This window comes from Symphalangus syndactylus, chromosome 1, assembly GCF_028878055.3.
Source record: "Symphalangus syndactylus isolate Jambi chromosome 1, NHGRI_mSymSyn1-v2.1_pri, whole genome shotgun sequence".
Classification (NCBI taxonomy): domain Eukaryota; kingdom Metazoa; phylum Chordata; class Mammalia; order Primates; family Hylobatidae; genus Symphalangus; species Symphalangus syndactylus.
Genome location: NC_072423.2, coordinates 80,523,949 through 80,545,273, shown reverse-complemented (window position 1 = coordinate 80,545,273; position 21,325 = coordinate 80,523,949). Strand labels below are relative to the sequence as shown.

The 21,325-nt window shown below is 41.8% G+C and overlaps 1 long non-coding RNA gene across 1 annotated transcript; it reads right to left on the bottom strand.

Annotated features, from left to right (window-relative positions):
• Positions 1-4,028: 4,028 nt before the first annotated feature.
• LOC129461004 (uncharacterized) lies at positions 4,029-14,156 on the bottom strand. The gene is made up of 3 exons (XR_008650353.1): positions 14,116-14,156; positions 7,080-7,214; positions 4,029-4,130 (listed from the first exon to the last, which is right to left on the bottom strand). It is a non-coding gene; the product is annotated as an uncharacterized lncRNA (long non-coding RNA).
• Positions 14,157-21,325: the final 7,169 nt, after the last annotated feature.

Here is a 21,325-nt window from a genome sequence, read left to right as displayed (position 1 = left end):
ACTATACAAGCATATGAGTTATTGCTACATAATTATACTCTTCATTAAGAAATGCTTTGTAAAAAGTGAGCCGATTTTTTCTTGATTAATCCTATCATACAAATTCTTCAAAATACAGTCTCAACATTATTTTATACATCAAATTATATATACATACATGCACACGTACACTATATATATCAAGGATTTATATGATAGGTTTAAGAAAAAAATTAGTGGAATAAAATAAGTAATGATGTTTGTGATAATTTTGGCCATAGAATACATAATATAGATGATGTGAAGTACAAAATATGTTTTTTGTACTTTATATTTTGATGTACAAAATATGTTTCTCTTTGCAGTTTAGATGATTACTTTCCACTTGTGTTCCTATCAAAAATGCCTCTCTTCTCTAAGCTGGTATTGGCATCTCAACCAACACTTTTCTCCTTCTTTTCCGCATCTTCTTTTCTGCTTTTTCTGGATCTCAGGCCAGAGCGCACTTACCTACCAGTCTGTCATGTGGCCCTTGTCCACATGGTGGTCCTTCTCACCACGGTGTTCTTGTCTCCACAGCTCTTTGAATCACTGAATTTTCAGAATGACTTCAAATATGAGGCATCTTTCTACCTGAGGAGGGTGATGAGGGTCCTCTCCATTTGTACCACCTGCCTCCTGGGGGCGCTGCAGGTCGTCACCATCAGCCGTAACACTTCCTGGTTGGTGAGGTTTAAAGCGAAATCCACCATTTTTACCTTCCATTTATTCTCATGGTCTCTCAGTTTTCCTCTTAGTAGTAACCTGATCTTTTACACTGTGGCTTCTTCCAGTGTGACCCAGACCAATCTGCATGTCAGTAAATACTGTTCACTTTTCCCAATAAACTCCATAATCGGAGAACTGTTTTTCACTCTGTCATTATTCAGAGATGTTTTTCTTAAACAAACAATGCTGCTCTCAAATGTCTACCTGATCACTCTCTTGTTCAGGAGCTAGAGGAGATCCTGGTACCTTCACAGCCCCAGCTGCTACCTTAGAATCTTTCCAAAGGAAAGGGCCATCAGCCCATCCTGCTGCTGGTGAGTTTCTTGGTGGTCAGGTACAAGATGGACTTCATCATCTCAACCTCCTCAACCCTGCTATGGGCATATGACCCTGTCACCCTGGGTGTCCACAGGCTAGTGGGCAGTGTCTATAGCATTGTCAGGTTTTTGGTGCTACTGAGATCTGATAAAAGGATAATCAATGTGATGTAAACTATAAGACAGATGTTTTTAAAAGGTTAATTTTATAAATCCTGTGATGAGTTAAATTATTCACAGTGTTGATTATAGAGAATAATCCAAAGTTAAAATAATTGGATAATTCATTTTTATGTAGGATAAAAGTAGTAGGAGATTATTTTTTGAAGATTTAAAATTATATTCACAGTGTAATTATTTGCATTAAAATAATTTTAAGTGTTTTGAAAAGCAAGTATTGATATAATTAAACTTTCAAATAACTTAGTGCTTTGCCTTTATTCCTAATGTTTATGTGGAAGCATGTGGTCAATTTTTGTTGCATTACAGCTCTGAGAGGTCCTTCTATATTAGCTGGTCATCATTTATATACTTCTCCATAAAAGATTAAGATACATGAAGAAAATCTAAGTGGAGAGGCTGTTTGTGGTTAAGTGATAACAGTGTTGTAAGTGATGCGTGAGGTAGGTGTTCAGTGCAATATCCTCTGCATTTTATTAATAAACACTGTAAAATTTAGCAGAAAATTGTTTCACCAAATGCACATTAAGCTAATAAAATAGAGTGGATTCTGATACGTCTCTTAGATTATTTGTAAACTTTATTTGTTTTAACAAATAAAAAATGTTTTCAAATATGTTAAGGGTGTTGTACATTGATTGAAGTGTCATCCTGCTGCCAACATTAACGTATTCTACCTTACTCAGGCTTGTAGGTAAAACATGGTCAGACTATACCATTAAGTAACATGGTAGAATAACATCTGTAGTGATTCCTTTTCCCAGTGGCCTTATACTTCAAATAATTTAGAGAATATTGTTCCTATAGGTTACATTTTTATTCATTTTGTAACTGTGAGGTTATTGTGATGGTTATACTGAAGATTATACAGGAGTATAATCAAAAGCCCTACATTTCTGAATTCTGAATAACTATTTACAAAATTCAGCCTACATTTTTTTGAACATGTGACCTCTTTGGTTCTACAAACACAAAATTTTAGTTTTAATTTACATGGTGTAAAATTTCTAAATATATTACTTTAAAGATAAACTTTAGATGTAAAAGAATTGGGGAAGAAGTAATTGTTTTTATGTAAGTGTGAGTGTGGACCTATTTTGAGAAGAAAAATATATTAGAACAAAGCAGATAATTTCAAGAGTGTTTATGATTTACTAGCAAAGTAGAACCTCACAGATTTTGAAAGCAAATTTATTTCCTCTGCTTCCCATTCATCTCTAAAATCTTATGGTTCAGAATCTCCCTTTGCAAACCCTTTGTTCTAACTTGCCTTTTACTCATGCTAGACCTAATATATAATTTTCTTCTTTCAGAGTTCATGAAATATTCTTTACGTAATCTGCCTAATGATTATAGTTCTTTCTGTAAAATGTAATAGTGCTAACTAAATAATTTGAAGATTTGAGTAATTTCACAGTGAATGTATTAATTTAAATTTCATTATTTAATTAGTACATTTAATCTTTTCATCTCAATTAGAGAATCCTATTTAAGCCAAATGTTTTTATTGTTTATTTCATGTTTTATGGTAGATATATTTGATATAAATATTGAATTTATTGAGCCATTTTTTAAGGTAAAAACTCAGCAGGCTTCATAAGCCATGGGATTTTCTTGCCATTTGTATGAAGTAAACTCAAGACAGTGCTAGGTGTGTAACAGATGCTTTACAATTATGAGTAAATATTTCTGCTCAAGTGAGTTTGTATCTTCATATAAAAGATTAAAGACACCCAGAGTGAAGAGGTGGCATTGATTTTGCATGGTGAGAGAGGAAATCTCTAGCCAGGCTACACAACTAACTGGAAATTTAGAAAGATAAATTCTGTTTCTTTTATTTTCTAATTATCTTTAGTTTTTTTTTACTTTTTTCCACTGTCTTTTTATCTTCACCCCCAAATGCATGTCCGTTACAGCTCTTCTCTTTCTTTGCCTGTGTTATGGCAATAGCTTTCTCACTGTTCTTCCCACCCCGTGTTATTTCACACAGTACTCTGCAGGTTCTGAGGAGAAGTTAGAATTATTTTTAATGTGGTTAAAAATTCTTTGTAGCTGGAGAATTTGAGGTCATTTATAGATTACAAATGCAACATTCTGGTCACTTAATTTAGATAAGATAATGCAGTATCCATGGGCTAGATTGTTAGGCAGAGAGCATTGTTTGTTAAAGAAAAATGTTAAGAAATTATAACACAAAGAATGGTAAATATCAAATTAGAATAAGTGAAGCATTAATACCAGTGGGCCATATATTATTAGTGCTACATAAGAAAACAAATCAAAATTTGGATATCTCATAACAGATGTATCTTAGAAATAAATTCTTAAGGAGAGTTAGTGGTAAGTAAAACATTTTAAATTTGAATTTCTATGAAATATTTATCCCACTGCTTATGTTTCCATGCAGAATCTTCTGTTGTTGAGTGTGTATAGTAAGTCATGGACAGTAATAAAATAACCTTTGTGGGTTTAAAATTTGGAATAATATTTTTTCTAGATTGATATTGCAATCTTGGGGAATTTCTGACTCACATTACTATAACTTCTTTTACTTGAATGGGTACAGTTACAGTCCACAGTTTTTTTTCTCAGTCACCTAGTTATAGCCAAATTCTAGGTCATTCTTTTTAGAGGAATCTCAAAGACAATGGCAGGCTTTTGGATTAAAACATTTTCTCAGTGATTTTGGATGCAAACGTGTTTTCAGTGTTTACAGAAGGGCCAGAGGTGAAACCATTAGCACCACCTGCCTTTTTAGTGGCTTCTATACTTGGAATTCCAGGTGCCTGGAGTTCAAAGTAAAAGCTCTAAAGTACAGTGGCTTCTCCCATGGGCTGTGCTGGTTCTTGAACATGCTGGTCAATATCAGAGTTTCTATGCTTATGACTGACAAATGAAATCACAAAAACATCACAAAAACTATATATTTTCATACTACTAGGCTAAGCTTATGAATAAGACACAGACTCATTATTTGAAACACTACCTTTTCATGTTTTTAAATTTTTTAATTGACAACAGTTCTATGTATTTATCATGTAAAATGTGGTTTTGAAGCATGCATACATTGTCTAATGTTAAATTCTAGCTAATTAACAAATGCTTTACCTCATATAGTTACCATTTTTGTGATAGAGAACACTTAACATTGACTGTATCAGCATTTTTTAAACATACAGTATATCATCAACTATAGTCATCGGACTTTACGACAGGTTTTTTTTTTTTAACTTATTCCTTTAATCTAATTGTAATTACGTATCCTTCAAAAGACATCTACCCAATCCCCTTCCAAAAAATCTTAGCCTCTGGTTCCACCATTTTAGTCTCTACTTCAATGAGATCAACTTTTTAAAATTCCACATATGAGCAAAATCATGAGGTATTTGTCTTTCTGTGTCTGGATTATTTCAATTAACATAATCTCCTTTAGGTTCATCCATGTAATCAAAAATGACAAGATTTTCTATTTTAGGGCTGTATAATACATTCTGTATGTATGCCACATGTTCTTTATCAGTTTATTTGATAATAAACACTGAATTTGATTTTATATCTTGGCTATTGTGCATAGCGCTGCAATAAACATAACAGCACAGATGTCTCTTTCACATACTTGATTTTTTTTATATATATGCCCAATGAGATTGCTGTGTCATATGATAGTTCAGCTTTTACTGTTTGAGAAATCTCCATACTGTTTTGTATAATGGCTACACTGATTTACATTCAGTGTGCAAGCATTCCCTTTTCTCCACATCTTTGCCAATAATTAATTTTTTGGCTTTTTAATAATAGTCATTCTAACAAGAGTGAGTTGTTATCCAATAGAGGTTTAGATTAGTCCTAACCTTAGATTAGCCTTAACCTTAGATTAGCCTTATGATAATTTACCTAGCATTTTTTTCATATATTTTTTAACCATTTGTATGTCTTCCTTTAAGAAATGTTTATTTACATCTTTCATCCATTTTAATAGTTATTTATTGTTCTATAGTTTGAGTTTCCTGTCTATTTTGGATAATAACCCTTTATCAGATGTATAACTCGTAAATATTTTCTCTTATTTATACGTTATTTTTCTTCTGTTGGTTGTATCTAGTGTTGTGTAGACGCTTTTTAGTTTTCAAGTAATCTCGTTTGTCTATTTCCACTTTGTTTGCTGGGATTTTGAGGTTAAATTAAAAAAAAAATTAATGTCCCCACCAATGTCATGGAGCTTTCACTCTGTTTTTTTGTAGCAGTTCCAGAGTTTTGAGTCTTCGATTTCTGTTGGTGGACGGTCTCATTTCATTGTTCTGCCTGGGGATATTCAGTTTTCGTAACACCACTTTTGAAGGAACTGTCCTTTCCCCACTGTATGTCCAGTTCCTAAAGCTTTGTAGTGTATTTCAAAGGTAGTGTAATGCTTCCAGCTTTGTTATTTGTGCTTAATTTCTTTTGCTACTTAGTGTCTTTTGTGATGCCATATGAACTTTAGATTTTTGAAATACTTAGTAATTTAATTTGTATATTGATAGGGACTGCTTTGAATCTGTAGATTGTTTTGCTCAGTATAGAAATTTTAACAATATTAATTCTGCCAATCAGTGAACCAGAAATATCTTTCCATTTATTTGTGATTTAAAAATTTTTTCAACTCAGTATTTTTTAGTTTTTAATATAGAAATCTTTCACCATTTTGGTTAAATTTATTTATGAGTAATTTTTTGTAGTTATTATAAATAACATTGTTTACTTTTTCAGGTAGTTTATAGTTAATGTGTAGAAATTCTACTGACATTTTGAATTGTTTTAAATTTTTTATTTTTGTGGGTACCTAGTTGGAGATATATTTATGTGATATATGAGATACTTTAATACAGGCACAGAAAGCAATAATCACTTCATGGAAAATGGAGTATCCATCATCCCCTCGGGCATTTATTCTTTGTGTTACAACTAGTCTAATTATACTCTTTTAGTTATTATAAAATGTACAATTTAATTATTATTGACTATAGTCACCCAAATGTACTATCAAACACTAGGTCTTACTAATTCTTTTTTTTGTACTCATTAACCATCCCTACCTTCCCCTCCATTCCCCACTACCCTTCCCAGCCTCTGGTAACTATCTGTACCTACATGAGTTACATTGTTTTGGTTTTTAGCTCTGACAAATAAAAGAAAACATGTAAAGTTTGTTTTTCTATGTCTGGCTTATTTCACTTAATAATCTCTGGTTCCATCTATGTTGTTGCAAATAATAGGATCTTGTTTTTTATGATTAAATAGTATTCCATTGTGTATATGTGCCATGTTTCTTTATCCAGTCATTTGTTGATGGACATTTAGGTTACTTCCAAATATTGGCTAGAGCACACTGCTGCAACAAACATGGGAGGGTAGATAGCTCTTCAGTGTATGGATTTCCTTTCTAGTAAGTAAATCCCCAGGAGTGGAATTCCTGAATTATATGGTAACTTTATTTTTAGTTGTTTTGAGGAATTTTCAAAATGTTACATTCCTGCCAACAGCATACAAAGGCTCCGTTTCTCCAATTCCTCTTCAGCATTTGTTACTGCCTACCTTTTGGATATAAGCCATTTTAACTGAGTGACATAATATCTCATTGTAGTTTTGATTTGCATTTGTCTGATGATCAAAAATGTTGAGCACCTTTTCATATGCCTGTCTGCCCTTTGTATATCTTCTTATGAAAAATGTCTATTCAAATATTTTGCCTTTTTTATCAGAATATTAAATTTATTACATTGAAAGATTTTACTTTGAATAGTTGATGACAATTAGTTAAGTCCATTATAACATGCTTCCTGCCCCTTAAACACTCACCCACGCTGTTCTAGTTGCTCTGTAAGTGTAAATTCTGAAGGCCACAACTTCCATATTTTCTCAGTATTGCATTTTGAAATGAATCTATTATGCTTTACTCTGGCAACATGTCTTCCATAAAATGAGAAGACACATCTGGAAGAAAGGAAAATAAATTATCCCTCTTACTTGACTCAGGTGAATATGTGTTAGAAACGTAATGTATAAAGTTATATTAAGCACATTAGCAAAGTGGCATAATAAAAATCATAAGCCCTAATTTCTTCATATACATATACACTTAACAGAAATATACTGAACAGAATTCCATTATGATAAGTTTAAAAATCAAGAGTTTGCAGCACCCCAGGTAAGCACAATGCCAAGAGCCAATTAGTAGAGGAAGGAAAATTAGTTGCATTTACCCACCACACCCTTTCTTCCTCTCCAATGCAGCATGTTGTTTATAGAAGTAAACTTCTGACTTCTTTCCGAAGAGAGAAAGAAAATAAACACACAGCTCTAGAGTAGACACATCCTGAGAACAGGCTTGAGAGCTCAGCCTCCAGAATCTCTAGCCTGGTCAGCTGGTGTCAGACTCTAAGCCACTTTATAAAGACTGTGACAGTTTTTTGTTAATGCTCAAATCTCAGTGAAAGATGACAACAGTACCAGAGTAATATGGCCAAAAAACCACAATAAATTTACAGATATCAACCCTAAAAAATTGAGATATACAAATTACCTGAAAATATTCAAAATAACCATTTAAGTGATGCTCAGTGTATGAAATGGGAACACAGACAACTAAATGAAAGCAGCAAAATGAGAATATCAACAAAAAGATTAAAAGTATAAAAACCTCCAAAAATTATGGAGCTGAAGAACACAGGAAGTCATAATGACTGAGAAATTCTCAACTTCTCAAACCTAAGAAAAAAACTTGTAAAATATCAAGAAGCTTAAATTACTTTGACTAAGATAAACACAAAGTTATTCATAACAAGACAGATTATAAGCAAAATTTTTAAAGTCATAGGCAAAAGGAATCTTGGAAGCAGTAAGAGAAACCTGATGCGTCATCTCTAGAATGCTTCAATGAGATTTACCGTGGATTTATCAACACAGTCCTTGCAGGCCAGAAAAAAAGTTGAGCGATATAGTCAAAGTGCTGAAACAAAAAATGTTCAGCAAGAATACTATAACTACGAAAATTCTTCAAAAAAAATTCCAAAGTAACAAAAGGCAGTGAAAGTACATCACTAGTATATCTGCCTTACTAAGAATGCTAAAGGGAGTCTCTTCCATTGAAAATAAAATTCTAGAAAAAAAAACACATTACATAAAAAACATAACTCTCTGATAAAGACATGCACATAACAAAATTGTAAAATTATACAGAAAACAATTTTAATACTTTTCAAAATTTGATAGACAAAAACATGAAAGGAGTTATAAACACCTATTAATATAAAAAGATAATTTGTGACATTAATAACAAAGTTGAGAGCAGACATACTGAAAAAAACTATGCATCTGAAGATCTTACCAATTCAAAATATATTGTAACTTTAAGAGGATTTCTGTAATCTCCATGATAACCACAAATACTAGAGAAATACACTGTAGGAAGGGAGAAAGAAATAAGACTATGTCAATACAGGAATCAGTAAGAAAGATGAAAAAGAACAAAATGGCTGCAATAATAAATGATTAATAACAATAGTAAGTTCCATTTCAGCATATTTTAAAAATATTTATGGACTAACTTTACCAATCAAAAGACATATTTCATGAAGAGATTCTAAAAATTATATTAAAAGCTTCAACTATATTCTGTGTACAAGAGAATCACTAGATCCAATGACAAAGATAGGATGGAAAAAGATTCCATGCAAATGTTAGCCAAATGAGAGCAGAAGTAGTCACCGTTATATTCGGGAAAACACATTTTAAGTCAACAATTATCATATTTTATAAAATTTAAAACTACAAGACAAAAAAGACATTAATAACAAAAAGGTCCATTCATTGGTAACCTATAACAATTGTGTGTGTGTGTGTGTTCCTGTGTGTGTGCTTATACCTACATCTACATCTGTATCACACATCAGGGTTTCCAGTTTATAAAGCAAACATTGATGACACTGAAGCAAGAAATACACAGTGAACAGAAGACTTGAAAACACTATAAAAATCAAATTCACCATGCCTAGAGAACGCTCTCACAGCAAAATACACAATTTTTTCAATATTTCAGAAAACATTCTTGATAGACTACTTTAGGCCAGAAAACAAGTCTTAGCTTTTTTTTGGTTGAAATATTGCTTATTATTTATAACCAAAATTGTATAAAATAAAAAATGAAACATTCACAAATATATAGAAGTTGAACAATACACCCTCGAACATGCTTTTCTTCGAGGGTGGGAATACTTAACATTATGAAGATGTCCAGACTACCTAAAGTGGTCTACAGATGCAATGCAGTCCTTTCCAAATTCTCAGTTAATTTTTGCAGAAATAAAAAAGCAATCCCAAAATTATATAGAGTATGAAGAAACCAAGAAGACTCAACAATCTTGAAATATAAGAACAATACTGGGGACATCACACCTCCTGATTTCAAAATACATTATGAAGCTACAATAGCTAAAGGGGTTTGGAACTAAACAATAAAACCTAAGACATACAGAGTTATGAAGCTGTTCAAGAACTACCTTTACATCACAGTGTTTTTCTCACACACAAAAAAATATGAATTCATCAATACATAGATGCAGAAATTAAGATAATTTTCCTGACTACTCACCTAGGCTAGATGATAAAAACATTAAAAATAAGCCAAGGCCGGGCGCGGTGGCTCACACCTGTAAACCCGACACTTTGGGAGGCTGAGGCGGGCAGATCATCTGAGGTCGGGAGTTCGAGACCAGCCTAACTAACATGGAGAAACCCTGTCTCTACTAAAAATACAAAATTAGCCGGGCGTGGTGGCGCATGTCTGTAATCCCAGCTACTCAGGAAGGCTGAGGCAGGAGAATCACTTGAACCCGGGAGGCAGAGGTTGTGGTGAGCCAAGATTGCACCACTGCACTCCAGCCTGGGCAACAAGAGCAAAACTCGGTCTCAAAAAAAAAAAAAGTCAGCCAAGAGGCCGGGCATGGTGGCTCATGCCTGTAATCCCAGCACTCTGGGAGGCCGAGGCCAGCGGATCACAAGGTCAGGAGATCGAGACCAGCCTAGCCAACATGGTGAAACCCCGTCTCTACTAAAAATACAAAAATTAACTGGACATGGTGGTGCATGCCTATAATCCCAGTGATGTTGAGTATACAAGTCTGCTGTGGTAGGTGGCAGGGAACTTGGAGACCAATGAAGGAGTTGGAGTTTCTTGAGGAAATGTTTGAAAGAAAAGCATGACCCGGAGAAGGTCATGATTGGATTTCCATTTTGCAAAAATCACTCTTACCACAGAGTAGAATCAGAGTAGAATGTGATTCCAGGAAACAGGGGTGGGGGTAAAGCTGGAAACACAAACACCACACTGGAGACTGATGCAGTAATTCAGGGAAGAAAGGAAGATGGCCTGAATTAAAATGGAAGAGTCTGCAGATTTAAGAGAAATAAAGGCCAGATGCATAGTACTTAGTAAATAAATAGATGTAGGATGTTAAGAATAGGGAAGAGCCCAGGGTCCCACTGAGGTGTGTGGCTTGGCGGCAGCATTCGCACTATAGGTAGAACATACAAGTTTGGGTTGGAGGGGTGATTAGAAGTTGAGTTGATTAGGGGCTGTTGAATCTGAGATTAGCGTGGATCAACCTGGGGAAGCTGGTTGAGTTTTAGATGTTTGCAGACCATCAAAGGAGGGATGCTGAGTATGATTTAGAAACATGTTTTTGGAATATGGGAGGAGACTGCGCTAGAGAGAGAAGACTGAGTGTCAGCTGTCAGCAAGCCTAGATAGTAACTAGAGATAGAATGAGATTTCCCAGGCAGAGGCATTAAGAAAACAGAGCACAGCCTGAAGAGATGTGACAGCATAATCGTTAAGGAAAATATATTTCAGTGTGCTGAATCCAAAATATTTAATTAGAATCCCAGCCTATCCCTTTAAATAACTGAATGACCCAAGCCGAGAGGATCACTTGAGCTTAGGAGTTCAAGACAAGCCTGGGCAACACAGGAAGATCCCATCTCTACAAAAAGTGAAAACTCAGCCAGGTGTGGTGGTGTGGGCCTCTGGTCCCAGCTACTTGGGAGGCTGAGGCAGGAGGATCACTTGAGCCTAGAAGGTCAAAGCTGCAGTGAGGTGGTGTTAAACCACTGCACCCCAGCCTGGGTGACAGCAAACCCTGTCTCAAAAAATGAAAATAAAAAATCTATAATCCTTGAAAAGTTACAGAAGGAAAATAAATACACAGTGAAAATAATTGAAGTATAGACCATTTAAAGAAAAAATACTTTCAAGAAAAAGCATTCATAAAAAGAAAGCATAGTATAAAACACAGTGATATCACAAAGCTGCAAATCATTTTTATTTCAATTAAAAACGAGATAAACTCACCTATGTTATTAAAGATTCAGATTGGATCAGTTAATTTAAAAAACTATATGTTATTAGGCTCATGCAAAAGTAACTGCAGTTTTTGCCATTACTTTTAATTACTCTTGCACCTATGCCAGAGTAATACTGAAAACAAAATGATCCAGAGAGGTTCAAAGAAAAAGAATGGGCAAAGATGGCCAGGCATGGTGGCTCACGCCTGTAATCCCAGCACTTTGGGAGGCCGAGGCGGGCGGATCACGAGGTCAGGAGATCGAGACCATCCTGGTTAACATGGTGAAACCCCGCTTCTACAAAAATACAAAAAAATTAGCTGGGCGTGGTGGCAGGCGCCTGTGGTCCCAGCTACTCAGGAGGCTGAGGCAAGAGAATGATGTGAACCCAGCAGGCGGAGCTTGCGGTGAGCCGAGATCGCGCCACTGCACTCCAGCCTGGGTGACAGAGCAAGACTCCGTCTCAAAAAAAACAAAGAAGAAAAGAAAAAGAAAAAAAGGAGTGGGCAAAGATATATCAGACAAATGTAAACTAACAACAAATAGAACAGCTGTTGGGTCAATTGTGTGATGCAAAGTTGTGTTCAGGATGATGTGGTAGCATTTTACAATGACACACAATACAGTGTTCGTGAAGATAAAGCTATTATGAATTATTGTAAATCAAATAAGATATAATAAAATTATATAAAATAAAACCTACAAGAAATTTTTTAAAATGGAAAATAATTGCAATAAGAGATTTTAAGTCAGCTCTCTTGCCATATTAGATAAGAGACCAAAAGATATATTGGTATAAAAGTAAAAATAATTATTATTGAGGCAGGTAGAATCATTTATCATATTATATCCTTTTAGCTGAAAATACACATTTTCAAGTAGCTACAGACAATTTAAAAAATCCAACAGGCTGGGTGCGGTGGCTCACACCTGTAATCCCAGCACTTTGGGAGGCTGGGTTGGGCGGATCACCTGAGGTCAGGAGTTCAAGACCAGCCTGGCCAAAGTGGTGAAATCCCGTCTCTACTAAAAATATAAAAAATTAGCCAGGCATAGTAGCAGGCGCCTTTCATCCCACCTACTCAGGGGGCTGAGGCAGGAGAATCGCTTGAACCTGAGAAGCTGAGGTTGCAGTGAGTGAGATTGCGCCATTGCACTCCAGCCTGGACAGACTTGCTGCCCAGTGAAGCCCCAGAGTAACCCCCTTCCCTGACCTTCAGAGCCATCCTACCCATGGCATCGTGAAATCTAGATGGAAGGGAATGTAGTAGAGTGGAAGAATCAGGGTGGAAAGAAGAAAGTAGATGTGTTATGAATCGCTGACGGAGGCTCTAGCCTGAGAGGACGGCAGAGCTCCCAGGCCTGAGCGATGGATTGAGGCTGTCTCTGGGCTGTGGCCCCTGCTCCTGTGTCCAGCTCATGCAGGATGGAGCCGCCCCAACCCACCCCAAGGCTAGAGGAATGACCTTCTATTACCCCAAGGCCAACTGCACCCAGAAGTTCTCATCAAAGGAGCCCATGTCTGAGAGGTAGCAAAACGGAGAAAGGGGGGACGACATCCTTGAGGTCACCACCCTGTGCCCTGGATTGGGCAAGAGACTTCTCAGCAGAAGTGCAGCCTGGCTGCAACAGTCATGGGAGTGAGGGACAGCCCTGGTCCTGACAGCACAGGGGAGGTCTGGTCTCCCGTCCCCATGGCCTTGAGTGCTGTGTGAGCAGCACTGAGGCTGCTGTCCCCGAGTCAGTGCCATCATCAGCCTCCTGCACTGGGAGGCTCTAGGAGGCTGAGCTGCCGGCTGGGAGCCAAGAGCCACCTGGGGCCCCTGAGCAGGTTCATCCCAGCAGATGCTGAGGCCTTTCCCAGCTGGCCCTAGCAGCTGACCCCAGTGACTCCAACGTCGACAATGTTCCCTGTGGGCAGGGACTCTTCCTCCTGGAGACTCAACCGTGAGGAGTGGGGGTCAGCACAGGCTGAGCCCTGACTTCCGGAGGGACAGAGAAGCCCAGGAACGGCAAAGTCCAGGACAATGTGTGCTCAGAGAGGAGGGTGTGTGAGAGAGAGAGAAAAGGAGAGAGAACGACCACACCCCTGTGCCCTGGGGAGCCATTCCCACCAGGCAGGACGTGATGGCCCATTTCTCCCAGGCTTCCCCATGCCCAGAGGGCAGCTCTCCACACAAATGCATCCCTGGGCTGGTACCCTGTGAGACCTCTCTGGGAGCAGTTTCTATTTTAGGTAGGGAGGAGGAACACGGAGCGGATTAGCCAAGTGTTAATGATTTCACTTCCTCAGAATCCAGGTCCCTCAGAGTGACAGGCGCCATCCACTGCCTTCCCTGCAGGTCTGGGCTGGAGGCACATGACCCATAGCTGCAAGGACTTCAGGACTCAGGAAGCTCAGGGCAGGGGGTGACCACATGCCCCAGCCTTCCTACTCTCCACACCACTGCCATGCCCACTGGACCCTGCCGGCGCCAGGTGTCTCGGTGCTTACCTGAGTCGATGTCCTAGCAGGAGAAACCAGGGGGACTTCCCATCTCCGCTGTTTCTGGTGAATCCCATAGTCGCCAACATGGAAGTCACTGCTCAGGGTGCAGTTGAGCCTGGCAGATGCCCCTGGAGATGCACAGGCACAGGGTGGTCGAGTCCACACAGGCTGGGATAGGGAGCCTGCAAGCACAGGGAGGGGTGAGTGCGGACACCGCCCAGTATGACGCTTGCAGGGTCCCAGTTGGAGGAGCTGACATGAGCTGGGAGCTGAGGCCGGGTCTCCAAGGCCTGCCAGGACCTGTACAGTGAGACAGAAGTAGTGGGAGAGGAGGCCAGGCTGTGGTGGACTCAGCCCCTGACCCCACCATGGGGCTGGAATGCCTGGGCATCCTTTTCTGTCACCCTCTGCAGAGGAGGTGCTGCTCCCACACATGCCTTTCCATTCAGGGACTGCCCAGCCCTCCATGGGTCTTGGGGCTGGGGCTCGGCTCACACTGCAGACCCAGGAAGGGGAAGCTTTGCTTTATCCATTGGGAGCCCTCAGAGGAAGCACCTGCCCAGACCGTGCAAAGGTCCCTGCTTGGGGGACTCTGCCAGGCCAGAGAGGACAGGGCTGCTGAGTCCCCATCAGTGAGCACAGGGCCCGGCCCCAAGTCCCGGGCTCCTTGGAGTGATGGCTCTTACTGAGCAGCTGTGCAGGGACCACAGTGCAGCCTCACAGCATCCCCTGCTGGTCACAGGGCACACACCCCACCATGCCCCAGATCTGAGACCCCATCTTGTCTCTGCCGCTCACTGGTCACGGTCCATCCACACATCCACAGTCCAGTTCCCATGTGTGGGCCGGAGGGAACCAGCTCCTCTCCCTCTCGTCACACCCCACATCCCACCATGGCAAGGCAGTCCTCACAACCCTCCTCATTTGTCCCCATCTTCACCCTTGATGGGGCAGGGGTTCATTCACAAAAATGCACAGGGACAATATTCAAGAGACCATCATTTTTAGGAAGAGAAAGACCTTCTTCTCCTGTGACTACACCAGCCAGGAGCCACAGCCCTGAGAGGGGCCTAGGGTGGCTGTTTCCAGAGGCCCCATCCCAGCAGCTACTCACAGTTCAGTCATGGTTGTGCCCACTCAGCAGATGCTGCCCTAGCAATTCCTGCGTGTCAGAGACTGTTCCACTCACACTGTGAGTATTAACACACTGATTTCTGTAGAAGAGATAATATGCAGATAGACATGCATACATTATACACAGGTAGACAGACTCTTTCATCTGAGTGACTCAGAAAGAACATCAGCATATGATCTTACAGTGAATCAGACAAACCCAAAGAATGCCCCTGAACTTGACAGTTTTGTTTATTTATTTTATTTTACTTTATTTTTTGAGGCAGAGTCTCTCTGTCACCCAGGCTGGAGTGCAGTGACCGCATCTCAGCTCACTTCAGCCTCAACCTCTGGGCTCAAGCAATTCTCCCATCTCAGCCTCCCAAGTAGCTGACATTACAGGCATGCACCACCATGCCCAGCTAATTTTTCTATTTTTTGTAAAGATGGGGTTTCACCATGATGCCCAGGCTGATCTTGAACTCCTGGGCTACGCAATCTGCCTGCCTCAGCCTCCCAGGGTACTGGAATTATAGGTGTGAACCACCACATCCAGACGACCTTGGCAGTTTTGTTTTACCATGGTAGCACTAAATCCCCGGAGAGTATTGACACTCAGTAGTTACTTAGTAATTGTTTATTTTAAAGAATCATTGAACTAAAAAAGAAAACAATCTTCAAATACCCACTTTCCTCATTCCATGTGTGTTTATGTGCGTGTGTATTCAACAGCTCTCTTTCCTTTGGACTATAAGGAATCATCCATCCAAATTCTTGGCCAGAAGCCTGACAGTCCTGCTAGACACATCCATATAAATCACAAGCAATACCCAGGCAACTTCCAGTGCATTCCACAACAAAAAGATCCTGAAACTGCTCTCTCCTCTTCATCTCCACTCCAACTTATCTAGTTCTGCCCAGCAGCATTCCCTCAGGATGGGACCAGCAGCCCCCGGCCTGTCTCCCTGCCCCAGGTCTTGCTCCATTTGACTCTCATTGCAGCTGGAGTCACTGACCAGATGACCACATGAGGTCGTCCCTCACCCGCCACCCCAGTCCTTCAACAACTCTGTGTGTCCTCGGGGGCCTCGTGATGGTCGCCCTTGGCCTGCAGTCACCCTTCAAGGAGCTGTTCCTGGGCCCTTCCTGGCTCCAGTGATCCCAGGCACAGGCCAAGGTAGCTTTTCTCATCGACTAGAATGACCGATGTCCCCTTCTGTGCATTCTCACCTCTAATTAGTTGCCTGCGCCTCACCGTCTGTCCATCTCACTGTCACTCATTGTGAAAGTCCTGCCTGAGACTCCACCACAGGGATGAGGCCTCTTGGGCCCAACTCCCCACCAGCCTTACCCCACACCCACATGGACCATTCCCCACATGGGTCTCCTGCCCACTCTCTCTTGCCGCTCAGCTCTGCTCAGTGGCTGATGATGAGAAGCAGAGGCAGCTGCAAAGGTGCAGATGCAGAGCTCAGGTTTTGTTTTTGTTTCTGGTAAGTAAAATTGTGTCCATCCATTCAGAAAGCAAGGCCACCTACACAGTGTTCTGAGGACTCCAACGCTGTTCCCAGCTAGTAGATTCCAGGACCCTGTCCACCTCAGCACCACCCACCGTGCATCTGCAGGATCCACAGCCACTATCTCTGCGGGGCCTGTGACCCCCTGAGGAAGGGGACACTAGATCCAGGATTCTGCCCATCACCTCCAGTCACCCCGCTGAGGGCCCCAAAATATGGGTCCACACAAGAAACAGAAGATATCCATCTGGCTTCTCCAGGAGGGGCTGTGCCAGTGCTTTGGGAATATTTGTGTAGGAGAAAGGAAGAACCTTGATGTCACAGGAGAGATTTCACAACAAAGGCACGTTTAAAGCAGGACAGCTCTGTCGCCTCTTCAGGAAGAGGCCACCATTTGAGGCAAGAGGTGGTTAAATCCAAAGTGCACGCAAACCAGCAGCTCCTTAGAGGCCCACGTGGCTCCTCAGGAGGACTGCAGAGTCCAGGGGCAGGAGGGCATTTCCACCCGGGATCTCACCCTTCCTCACAGCTCTCTCAAAGACCTGCAGATTCCCTGTGGTTCGAGGTCACTTTCCTGAGGGCTCACCACTTCGCCAGTGTACATGTAACTAGGCTGGAGTATTGCCCATTAGGAGGCTACTTTGGTGTTGGAGCTTGGACTTTGGGTCGGGAGCTCAAGCACTTGTATCTTTCACAGCTTATGTAAAACATAATCTCTTATCTTGGGGTAAAAAATAATCATATATATAGTTAGGACCTAATAAGTACTATTCCCATTAGTTTTTCTAAATTAATATACTTTATTTTTATAGCAGTTTTAGGTTACAGAAGTGAGCAGTAAGTACATAGAGTTCCCATATATTCCCTCCCACGTCACGCCACAGTCTCCACTATTTTAACATTTCACATTCATGTTGTACATTTGATAAAACTGTAGAAACCAATATTGATAAATATTGACACGTTATTATTAGAGTCCGTGGCTTGCATTAGTAAGGGTCATTCTTTGTGTTGCACAGTCCTGTGGGTTTTGCCAAATGCATCATGTCAGGGACCCACCATTACGCACTGAATAGATTCACTGCCCTAAAACTCCTGCTTGGCCTCCTTCCCTACTCCTGGACTTTGGTAACCACCGATCTTTTTACTGTTGCTATAAATCTAGCTTTTCTAGAATGCCATATTCCTGGAATTATACAGTACGTAGCCTTTTCCTGTTGACTTTTTTCACTTAGAAATATGCATTTAATCTGAGTCACGTCACAAAAAAAAACCCCAGAAATATGCATTTAAGTTGTCTCCATTCTGTTTTGTGGCCTGAGAGCTCATTTATTTGAATCACTAACGATACCTCATTGCATGGCTGTACCACATTTGGTTTATCATCCACTGAACTGCCTTTTGGTTGCTCTCAGGTCTTAGCAATCATGAACGAAGCTGCTATAAGCGTCTGTGCACAGGCTTTGTGTGGACACACGTTTTCAACCCATGTGGGTGAGCACCTGATGTGACTGTGGGACGGGGGTAAAGCACATGTATAGTTGGGCGGGGATCTGCCATCTGTCTTCCGAAGGAGCTGACACCATCTGCATCCCCACCAGCCCTGAACGAGTTACTCTGAGGCTAGTTTAGCTCAATTACTAGTTTCATTCATGTGTTTAACAGGGTTTCTCTATGCTGGCAGGTTAAAACTCAGACATCCTACACAATTTTGATAACATTCTTAAGGTCAAGCCTAGTTACTTACTTGAACTTTCTTATCAATCAAATCTACCACACAGCTGCTATTTTCTCTAACCTGACAGTGGCTCTCTGATGGTGCAGACTTTGTATTCAGGAAATTCCCAGAGTCAGCAACAGCAGAGCTTGTCACAATAACCTAAAACCCTCCCCTGCAGACCCTGGCCCCATTCCATGCTTGGTATATCATCAGCTATCTGATGTCTATAAAAGCTGACCATGTAATTATAGTTTTTAATAATATAATTTTTAATAATTTACCTATGTTATAATTCTCAGCAGGGAAAGTATTCTGCCTCCCATAATTGAAGATTCTGGACATTATTTGTAAAGGACTGTTTTAGATCTGGGTAAAAATTTGGTCCACTTTTCTGCTCTTTTGTCTCTGGGGCAAGAAACATCAAGACCCCAAAGTCTATCCCATTCCTCTCAATAGGCTCAGGCTGAGGAACAAATTCAGGACCTTCATTCATTAGTAGTCACCCCTGTAACCCCTCCTGCCTTCCTCAGTCCAGGGCAGATGGCTGAGGTGGAGGAAAGCTCCCCGGCCTGACCAGGAGTCGACACCCCTGGGCCACACTGGCAGCTGTTGCAAAATGTTGACAGCCTCTTTGGGCTGCTCCAGTTTGCATTTGGGCCCCAGAGGAGTCTCTTCTGTGATGGGGCATGAGCCCAATCCCCCACAATGATCCCCATCTCCCCACAATGATCCCCATCTCCCCACAGTGATCCCCTGAGCAGAACATTGCCTGAAAACAGGCCTCCAGTGAGAAGGGCCAGGCTGCTCCAGCCATGAGGAAAATGCCCTGCGGGGGACTCGAACGTCCAAACAGCCAGGAGGGTCAAGGAGCTGGACTCTGCTTTCCGCAAAGCTCCCCGCGCACTTCCGGGTCTAGGGCCTCTGTGATACTCAACATAATCCCATCTCCACATGGTCAGTGACAACCCCAACCAGGCAAGCTGTCCACCAGCACAAGAGGGAGTCTGCCCGCCCCAGATCTGTTCAGCTGGTTCACACTCCCAAAAACCCATATTCAGGGCTGGGGGCAATTTTCCCCACTGGCACCACCTGCAAATGCAAGCAAAGCAATGTCCTGCAGTGTGGACACCAATCAGGCTTTACTGAGGACATTTTCAAGAATGGGCTCGGCTCAGTGCGGCTCACAGTTCTTTTGCCTCTCATGAGCCTCAGGGCAGCTGGTTGGATGTGGTGTTGTGCTCCGGGATTGGCACCCTCCAGATTCTCTGCCTTTTAATAAATGCAATGGTGAGAGGCCGTGCAGGGAAGAGTGATGAAAGGAAGAATCTCTAGCCGCTCAGGGGAGGTGCAAGGCCAAGAATGGAGTCAGTGCTGGGGGCATCTGGAGGATTCGGGGAGGTTGAGGTCTCAGAGGAAGGAGCAGATGCAGTCCAGGTCAGCTCAGGTCAGGCCACCCTGAGAGGGACCTTGGACCCACCCTCGGATGGTCATATGGACACTCAAGCATTATTCGAAGCCAGTAGAAAGGCCCACCTTGTGCTGGGATGGAAAAGAGGAAGATCACAGGGGCTGCTGCTGAGCCCTTTGCAAACCCTTCCATCACTTGTGCAGAGAAAAGGAGAGGCCAGGCCAGGGTAGGGTGTCCCCAGAGTCAATTCCTGAAAGCCCAGAGTGGGGACATGGCCTCAGTAGGAATCCCTGATCCTCCATCAGTATCTGTGGGATGAGTCTTCACATGAGGATGTCCCTCGGTCCTGAGTGTACCCAGGCCCACTGAAGTCTGGGCATGGGCATCAGATGCTCTTGGGGCAAGGGGCGGGTGGCTACTACAGGAGCTAACTCAGTGAGCGGGGTTAGCTCACTTCCGGGTCTAGGGCTGTCCTGTGCCTGTGGGGAGGTCACAAACATAGTTGTATCTCACTGTGGAGAAGCCTCTGTCTGTCCCCCAGCATCCCTGGAGCTGCAGAGACCTGCTTCCTGTGAGTCTCAGGAGGGAAGGACAGCCCGAGAGACAGGGATGAGCAGCTGGAGGGGAGGCAACCTCACTCTTGGAGCTGCTCAGTGGAGCTAGGCTTGGGGATCACTAGACACAGTGATCGACCAGAAGCTCTCAGACTACACTTGTCTCTGATTCAGGCCTAAACCCTAGGCTGGCATGGATGGGGTCATCACCTCCTTCCTCACCCATCATCTCCCTGGGAGGGTGCTGAGCCCTGCGGACTGATGGATGCCTACGTAAATATAATCAGAACTGGTAAATATAATCAGTGACTCATGCCTGTAATCCCAGCACTTTGGTAGGTAGAGGCAGGAGGATTGCTTTAGCCCAGGAGTTCAAGGCTAGCCTGGGCAACATAGGGAGACATCGTTTCTACAAAAATAAACAAAATTTAAAAATTATCCAAGATGGTGGTATACGCCTGTAGTCTCAGCTACTGGGGAAGCTGAGGCAAGAGGGTTGCTTAAGCCCAGGAGGTCGAGGCTGCAGTGAGCCGTGATTGCACCACTGCACTCCAGCCTGAGTGACAGAGCAAGATCCCCTCTCTAAGATGAAGAGAGAAGGCTGTGGACAGATGGAGGCAATGGCTGGAGTGACACAGCTACAAGCCATTGGACAACAGCAATTGCTGTCAGCAGCAGAAGCTGAGAGGCAGGGAACAGGGTCTTCTGCAGAGTCTCTAGGAGGAGCCAGCCCTTCCGAGCTCTTGAATGTGGGCGTCCAGCCTCCTGCACTGGGAGAGGATGCGTTTCTGCTGTTGTCACCAGCGCAATCCGTGGCAGTTTGTTAAGGCCGCCCCAGGATGCTTCTCCACACATGCCTGACAAGGGCAAACTCTAAGAAGGGATTCTCTCCATGTCTACACTG